Here is a 9,842-nt window from a genome sequence, read left to right on the forward strand (position 1 = left end):
ATAACACGATTGATGCTAGATCATTTTTATGATATTCATAAATTGTAAAGATGTATTTAATATCTACATAGCATACGCCCAAAAAGGAGTGAAAAAAATTAAATATTTGAATAAAATTGACAAAAGTCGAAACATTCAACAAATACTAGAATATATGAATAGCATTTCTAGAAAATATAAATAACATTTCTAGAATATTCATAAATCATTGTTGATACACTAAATTGTAAAATACATTATAAATATTTTTGTTTATCGATACATGACATATGCAAAAGGTCGGTGATCGGTTAATTGAATATATGAATAACTTAAGATTATGACTAAAAAGGTGAAATTAAATAAACACTACAATATTTTAGTCTTTTGGTCACACTAAATTTGGACCACACTTATAAAGGATGGCCTTTCTATTAAAGACCACGCTTTTAAAGTGTAGCCTTAATGTTTAGCTTCTGTCCACATTAATTTTGGCAACATTTTGAAAGGATGATATTAATGATATAGGCCACACTTTAAAGTGTTGAAAAATCACGATTTAATCGAAAACACTTATTCACATATATAACTATACTTTTAAATGTGGTATTTGTAATAATATAAAAGACAACACTTTTAAAATGTGACCTAAAATTTTTATTAAAATATTTTAGTATCCCTCCAAAATATTTCACTCTCTCTCCAATTTATAATTGGCCAAAAATAATTAAGAAAAGTAAGCATTTACACTCTCAGATATATCATTCTCTCTCACAAATTTTTTTTACAAATATATCTATTCTCTATCACACACAAAATCCTATGACCAAATTTCTTTAAGTCCATGGAATCCATCAAATTTCTTTGAATTTCATTATTCAAAATACTCAAATTTCATTTCACAGTAGCTCGATTTGCAATGGATTCGAAGAAATTTGAAGGATATATATATATACACACACACAAAGAAATGAAGGATTTATAATTTAAGATTTGACCCTTTTGTTGTTACTTTTTCCAATTCTCTTTACTCATCATCATCAGATATGATTTGTATTTAAATCCTTGAAAAGGGGTTTTCATTGTCGTTGATATTGTTGTTGTTGTTGTTGTTACAATGTGAGGTTGTGATAATTGAGGTGTGTAGAGTTCATGGGTAACAGAGCTATAGGTGTAACTTGGCCGGGCAACCCGGATTTCACAATAACAATAACTCATTCAATTCACCTACCACATTCTCACAACATTCCTTCAATGGCTACCAAAGTCTTCATTGTGTAAGCACTCTATTTTTCTCTATATTTATATCTTCTTGCTTTTGTGCATGTTTTGTTTTTAGAAAAATGTATATATATATTTTTGAGTTTTGGGTTCTTTGTTGTGATATTTAGAGTGGAATGAATTGTGGGCATGATTTATTTTTTGTTAATTTGATATGGGTTGGTAGATTCTTGGTTCTTATTTTGGATCTATGTATGTATATGCGCTGGTAAAGACTCTGTCTTTATGTGACTTATTGTAATCATCTAAGGCTTTTCAAGATTTTTTGAGGTTCTATAGGATACAACCTCTTTACCTCTACGAGGTAATGGTAAGGTCTACGTACAGATCCCACTTGTGAGATTACACTAGATTGTTGTTGTTGTTGTTGGTTTTCCAAGGATCAATTTGATGAATGCCCTTGTTGAAGATATTGTGTGGAACACTACATTTGTTTCCAATATTTGTTGTCTTGATCTAATGTTGAAAAAATTATTATTTATTAGAAGATTGTTATGAAAATGATTTAGCCAATCAATTGTTGCAGGCTTTGGTTAGGTATTCTATTTTTGTCTTTTTAATAAAATGACATTCTTTATATTAAAAAATTATACCACCCTATTCACTTTTACAAGTGTTTGTTTGTCTTGATCTAAGGTAGGAAAATATTTGCTTACTAAAAGGTTCTTATGAAATTGATTTAATAACTAATTCACAGTTATTGTATTACTAGTCTTTATTAGATGACATTCTTGAAATTGAATAATATCAACTTGAAGCTCCAAGATGGAGTTGTTGATCTTATCTTTTGTAAACGTTCTTGCTGATTAGAATCAACTATCAAATAAATTTATTGCCTGAACTGCATAGCCTTTTCATGATTCCTATAGAATAGGTTTCATTGGATGATTTGTGATTATTGAGTGCCAACTTTTTCTTCCGTTTCATCTCTAGAACACTTCTATGAAGTTGGATTCTAATGTATGTGTCCTCATTTGGATGTATTGGTGTTATTTAATTGGATTTCTTACAACTAGTCAAGTTGATTTGGACTCTTGTTCAATTTAAAGTTAACTTTTATGTGTCTCATACATATATTTGATACTGTGAAGTCTTATAAATCCCTTAAAAATTATCTGTAAAAGTAGGGATGGTTTGTATAGTTCATTTGATTTTTAATTTCAAGAATTGTAAAAGTAATGGTTAAAAATATGAATGTATGTAGTTAATACTCCATGTATGGACATGTTGAGAAGCTAGCACAAGAGATAAAGAAAGGAGTTGCATTAGTTGAAGGCGTAGAAGCCAAACTATGGCAGGTCGGTACATTTATTTTTAATAATGATATTTATGTTAGTGTTATTTACAAAATTCTTGATCCCTAAAAATTGAAGAAATATTGTGATTTTGACTTTGCAAATTGAATATCTCCTTAAATTTTTACATTGATCATTGGGAGTGTGGAATTTCTAGACTCCAAGTCCTTACCTAAAATTTCTTCTGAGAAATCATTCTCTTGACATTTGATGCAGTGATTCCTAGTTTTACTAATAAATTGATTGAACTTACAATGAGTCAATGCAATTACAAAAAGAAAACCATTCAATGATGATCTATATAGTTGAATTGTCTTTTCTCAAGTCACTATGACTCTAACTTTTTCTTGATTTCTTGATTTCTTGATTCCTATGATTGATTCCAAATTCTGAACAGTGCCCCTTTAGAAGGATTTGAAGATGTGAGAAAAACTAAAGAATGTATATCGCTATGTGTTCAACTTTTTGTTGATTCGCGATTGGCAACAGGTACTAGACAGGTGCAAAAATGGGTGGTCCAGCAAAAGGCGATGCACCAATTATCACACCAAATGATCTTAATGAAGCTGACGGCTTTTTGTTCGAGTTACTAACAAGATTTGGGACGATGGATGCTCAGTTCAAGGCATCTCTTGATGCCACTGGAGGTCTCTGGAGAACTCAACAGCTTGCTGGTAAGCCATAGGGTCTTTTCTACTACACTGGCTCTCAAAAAGGTGGCCAGGAGACTGCAGCATTAGTTTTTTTTCTCAAAGACTTTCACCTTTTGATTTTGAATTTTATTTGAATATTATAAGTGAAAATTTTAAATTTTTCAGATACTAGTCATCTAAGAAGGTGTGTGAACTATAAATGATATTTAAGGTAGCAAAATGATACTAAATAGGTAGCATCTGTAAGCAACTTGTTCTAATTATTTGGCCTGAAAACAATGTATTCATCTTTTGTTAATAGATCATCAATGGACTAAAATATTTTTAAAATTTTGTTAGGACTCATTGGACATATAACACATGGAAAAAGAATGTTATGATGACAATCTTTGATATTCAGGTGCCTATGCCCTACTTTTATCTCTGTAAACAACCTTTCAACACTAGTCAATAGTTTTTCAACTCAATTTTTTTTTTACATTTGGGGTGTGTTTGTTAGGGAGATAATGCTTTATTTTTTTTCCATGTTTGGTTGGATAAATTTTTTTGGAAAACATTGTTTAGAAAAATAAGTTCCTTACTGAAAATAACTTCCACTATGGAACTATGATATTGTTTTATGCCATCTCATTTTCAAACTACTCGATTCAAATGTAATTTTACTTCTTATTAAGAGAATTCATTACATAAGGTATTGTAATCTTTCAGATTTTCACTAGAATGAAAGCTTATTTCCTTATCTAAATACTTATCAGTAACGTAAAGAGTGTGATAGTTCATTAGTTTTTAACTGAAAGTGACTAATATTTTTTTGCCTACTTTTCTTATGCTTTAGTATATTTTGGCTTGTTCCAAGTACAGTAAAAAGGACTGACAAATGAATCGGTGAGGAATATGTTAACATTAAGTAAAAAGAAGTCCCATGGCTAGAGGCATTGTGAAAAATTACTTTGACACCAGACTTAGACTTAGCACTGATGAGGATTGTGCTAGTAACCTTACAGTATTGTGATATATCTAGCACATTTGGTATTAAGAGGAGGAAGGAAGGAGATGTATTTTCATGAGGAAAGTGGAGGAAAATGTATATGTAAGTTAGCATTATTAGAGAGATTCCTTGTTAGGTCTGCAAATATTTTAATTTTCACACCTTAAACTACCTTGCTCTAGCATAATTAAGTACATAGATGGTTGTATTCAATTAATATTTGAGAAAAATTAATTTAATACTTACCTGATTTTGACCTTTCTATCTATTCTTGGTGACTTCACACTTCTTGAATTCATATAGCCTATCCTAACTTGTTTCAAATTGAGGAGTAGCTGTTGTTGTTGAATATTTATCTAACTATCTTGAGGAGTAGTAGTACTATCTTGAGGAGTTTCTAGTTGACTGGTGATACTAGATAATATAATGTACCTGTTGTTTCTAGTTTTCTTCATGTGGTTAATCCCTTTTTGCTTATTTCTTCATACGTCATAGGTGTTAACCTATATCTATCTTAGGTGGGTAATAGTTTTCTTCATGTTGTTCCTTCCTGACAATAGTAGTTCATCATGTCTTAAAACACTCATTGTTGATGTTTAGCTTATCATGGATAGATGCTGACCTAACTGATACTGCTGAAATTGATGGTGACACTTTTTGGTTCAAGTTTGCATATTTACTTTCATTTCTGATTTTTAGTTTAATTTGAGATTAATACACTTGAATTAAAAGCTTTTCTTCTCAAATGAAATGATCTCTATGCAAGCTCTTAAAGAACATTAGTATCTCAAAGCATCTGTGGAATACAAGCATTTTTAAACTCATTCAACCTGATCTACAATATGTGAAATTTTGGAAACACGTGAAGCTAGTAATGTGTTAGTAAAAGATTCAAAATTCATAGAAGTTCTTTGGAGGAGAATTATCAATTTGTTTCTATGGGGGATCAATCCATCCCCTCTCCTTTTCCCAGCAAAAATTGATCTCTGTGTTGACTTTCTCTGTCTGAACTTTCTTTGCATGTCACAAGAACCCTAATTCCTTCCATATGAATCTTTGTATTAAATTGTTAAGGTAAAATCAACACAACTAAGGAAAAGAACACAATCAATTCTTTTAAGGGAGTTCTCCAGATAACAAATTGGGAAGATGTTGCACCGAAGAGTATATTCATACTGAACTAGCCTTCCAGGTTTGCAAGGATAAACTTTGTGCATCTTGTATGGTCTCTTAAAGCTAAATTCTAAACTTTGAACATCAATGAAACAAAATGGTTGAAAGGCAAAGATACAGTCTGGGAAAACTATAGAATTTGATTGAACTTCCTAAGTTTGCCAACAGTGGGAGGTCTGATAAAATTTAAACTGAATTTCTGAAAGGTTGTTTAGAAAAGGAGCCCTTCTCATTTGTTTGAATAATAAATATTTGTACATCAATGATGATTTTGTGTTGTTTATGAACTTGGTGAGGATGTCCATTCTGGTGTAGTTAACTATCTGACTACGCCTCTATGATTTTTCTTGATGATATGTGTTACTATTTTACTATATTTTTGCATGTTTTGATCCCGCAGATATTTCTGCTGCTCTTCTTGTTGGAAGTCTTCAAGTTTTCACATCTCTTTGAACTCGTTCGGATAAGAGTCTCACTTTTCAACTCTTAGGTTCATGAAAACGTATTTTATATTTCAAATTCACAAGAAATTTAAATCCTAAACTTTTAACTTTATTGAATAAATTAAAGAAACTTTGGATTCACATACTTCCTCATTCCAGATTGAAAAGATATTTGAATATTTCTCGAGCATAATATTTTTTCTAAATGTTTGTTATAGAGGTGCTATACAAGGCTACGCATGTGAAGCGTGCCCATTAACAAAGCAAAGGCCACACTTGAAAGTGTAGCTTTATTAGATAAAAGTGTTTCCAATGAGAAGCTGCAAAGCATGGACTTTATACCTTAGTGGTCATACTTTTTAAATGTATCTTACATTGCAACCCTTGAAAAGTGTGGCCTAAAGTCAAAGGTTACGCCTTTTTAGGCCACCACCCAAAAGTGTTGCCTAAAGTCCGAAAGCGTAGCCTTTGATCAAAGGCCACACTTTCTGCTACTTTAGGTCACACTTTACAAGGGTGGAAATATGACTAAAATATTTTAGTGAAAATAAAATTAAATAAAGTAGATCAATTAACGACATTCAAATATTTTAAGACAATTTAGCTACATCGATTGTGACTCTATATCACTTTTGAGCATATTCAAGTGATATTTAAAGCATGCGATTATCCTAAATCATTAAGATAGGCTAAAAAGAGGAAAAAAATAAAATAAAATAAATAAACATCATTCAAGCAATGCAAAATAACCAAATCACATAATATGAGAGTGTACAGAAATTGAACACATAATCTAATGAGTATAGGGAAGAGTGAAGCTTGTGAGTGTCCATATGACAAGTAATGTTTGAGAACAAGTAGTCCTTATCAAAGCATACGTTTGTTCTGAGTAACTCGTTGGTACTACCACTACTGTTACTTACACTTATTAGATCGGGTATTCAATTATTATGTACTCTCATATGATGCTATTTAGTTGTTTTCCATTGTTTGAATAGTGTTAATTTAATTTTATTTTATTTCCCCATTTCTAGTCCTATTTGTCAATATACTCATATGGTTGATGCTAGAACTATAAAGATATCTTATATATATTACGTTTCTAGTCTGTAATAGACATTTAGGTCTATTGTATACCTATATATTGTAGATTAATTTATACATTGATACGAGATTGTTCAAAATGTCAAGTTTAGATCAGTTGAGTCTATTCTCAAGTAAGATAGGACCAAAAAAAGAAGGAAATAAAGTAAAATAACATCATTCAAACAACACAAAATAACTAGATATCATCATATGAGAGTACACAATAATTGAATACCCGATCTAATGAGTGTAAGGAAGAGCAAAAGTAGTAACAATGTATGTTTAGAGAAGGACTACTTATTCTCAAATATTACTTGTCATATGAACACTCACAAGAATCACTTTTCTCTATACTCATTAGATCATGTGCCCAATTATTGTGTACTCTCATATTATGTGATTTCGTTAGTTTGCGTTACTTGCATGATGTTATTTTATTCTATTTTTTCCTTTTAGTCCTATATTAGTGATTTAGGACAATTGCATGCCATAAGTATCACTTGGAACATGTTCAAAAGTAATATCGAGTCACAATAGATGTAGCTAAATTTTCTTAAAATATTTGGATGTTGTTAATTTACCTACTTTTATTTTATTTAATTTCTCCCCGTTTTAGTCCTATCTTACATAAAAATAGATTCAATCAGTTAAGTCTCGACCTTTTGAACAGTCTCTTATCGATGTATAGATTAATCTATAACATATGTCACGACTCGAATCAGGGCCTAACCGTGATGGCTATCTCAAGTCCGCCGAGTATCGGATATAGCCCCTTTTACCTAGAAAAATAGCACACAATACAACTAGCAGCAGATGAATTCTTAAACTATAACAAGATAGGCTGAGTTTCAAACATATAACAAAATAGGCAACTCATAATAGAAACTCCAAAATTCTAACAACATCCCAATCCAAAGTAATCCACAAAGCCTCTAAACAGACCAAAATCAATCTATGCCGGGATATGCTCCCGACAATAGCCAAAAAGGCCACCAAAGAAATAGTCTATGACAAAACTAGACCATGAAGTAATAGGCCATCTAGGAAAAGGAGGCTAACCACTTCAAGCTGACTCACGAACAAGGTTTAGCATGAAAGTAAAACATTAGCCTAGACTGTGCAGCTTAATCATCATCAAAAGGAATCTACGAGATATATGGGTCTAACTCCCCCTGCTTAAAGGGCTCATGTGAGTGTTAGCTGCACAAACCAGAGATATCAAGAAAGACCAGGAAATGATCCGGCCTCACGTCAATTTAGGATACAAAATGTATATATATAAAGTGTGTCATATGCACATGGTCATCAAGACCAATCATTACGCCGACAAATGTGAGTTTTCGGAATCAGTCCCCCTAGGAATCCACCTTCACGGCTTAGCTACATAACCTCCTTTAAGCCCATATTAAAACAAGTTTCACATAGCCCATCCATTTAACCAAGGAATTGACCATTAAGGCACACCATAGGTATCGTCATACCCTTACACTTGCATTCTTATAATTATACCATTATAATTCTGTTAACTTTGGGAAATGACTCAACCCCTTTGTTTATTAAATCAACATGGGGGAATGCCACGACACCATTTATTCATTAAATCAAATTTGGGGAATGCCTCGGCCCCTTTTTAGTTTAACAATTTAACCCGAGGGAATGCCTCGACCCCTTTCAATTTTTGAATCAAAGCATGGACAACAAGGCCTTCAAAATCCATGTTCATCAGTTAACCATTTATGCAATGCAATAGTATAGTTGAGCAAGTCAAACCATGTGACTAATCATATTTGAAGCCAATTACACAAATGAGTTGCGGGAACATAATTTACAAAACCAAATTCCAAAATCATATTTGAAGCCAATTACACAAATGGGTTGAGGGAACACAATTTACAAAACCAAATTCCAAACCAAAATCATCAAATTGGGGGAATGCTTCAAACCCCTTTCCAATTTCCATACCCATGCACCCAAGTAGTTCAAAAATAGTTGATAAAGCATGAACAATGCATATAAAATCATGTGAATTCGATTCAAGTTACATCATTTCCAAAACTCTCAACCATATCAACACCCACATTCAAATCCATATGAACAACCATTTGAATAAATTCTTTAAGTAAAATAATTTTAAGGGAAGATTAACATGCCTGAGATATCAAGAATTACGGAGAGAAATCAACCCCTGGAAGCTCTAATTACCAATTCCTTAAGAAACCCTGGTGTTCTTAACTTAAGGATTCGACAGAGAAAATAATACATTTTGATTTGCTAAGTGTGGAGAATATGGTCCCTAATATGCTTTTAAATCATGGGTCTTAAGTGGGGAAAGAGGGAAATGACAAGAGTGCCCCCACTTAAAAGTACAGGAAAAGATGCCCAGTAGTCACAGTCACCTTATGACTCATAAAGTTTTTCTATGAGTTATCTTCACAACTCGTAGTCTGAGCAGTAGCTCAAGGATCCCTCACTGTTGACCTATGAGTCACACACTATGACTCATGAGGTGTCACTACGATACGTAGGGTCCTAGTTGTGGTCAAGGTAGAAACATCAGTCACGTTTACTGGTTTGGCTAGGAAAGGCACTATACGACTGGTTTAGAGTCTTTATGACTCATTGAGTCTAATCATACTCAGAACAAACACCTTGGGCAGCCTCACCGGTCACCCTACGATTGGGGTCCTATAATCCATATGGTGACCTTACAACTCGTAAGGTAAGTTGTTGTCAGGGCAGCGATTTTAAAAACTTAGGAATTTTTCAGGGCCAAGATCTGGGGTGTTGCATTTTCCTCCCAGGATCATTTGTCCCTGAATGATGAGTCAAGGCATCCGTTAGAACAATTTAACACAGAAACGCAACCATAATTACCTTTTAAAAAGATAGAAAATAAAGATGTTTAGGGATGCACATACCTTAAGCACGATTATTCGGTGTGGGG

General features: G+C 32.6%; 1 long non-coding RNA gene across 1 annotated transcript; it reads left to right on the forward strand.

Moving 5' to 3' along the window:
• The first annotated feature begins 736 nt into the window (after positions 1-736).
• Positions 737-6,115, forward strand: LOC107856181. The gene is made up of 3 exons (XR_007052638.1): positions 737-1,256; positions 2,465-2,558; positions 3,045-6,115. It is a non-coding gene; the product is annotated as an uncharacterized LOC107856181 (long non-coding RNA).
• The last annotated feature ends 3,727 nt before the right edge of the window (positions 6,116-9,842 follow it).

The sequence above is a fragment of the Capsicum annuum genome, chromosome 1, assembly GCF_002878395.1.
Source record: "Capsicum annuum cultivar UCD-10X-F1 chromosome 1, UCD10Xv1.1, whole genome shotgun sequence".
Classification (NCBI taxonomy): Eukaryota; Viridiplantae; Streptophyta; class Magnoliopsida; order Solanales; family Solanaceae; genus Capsicum; species Capsicum annuum.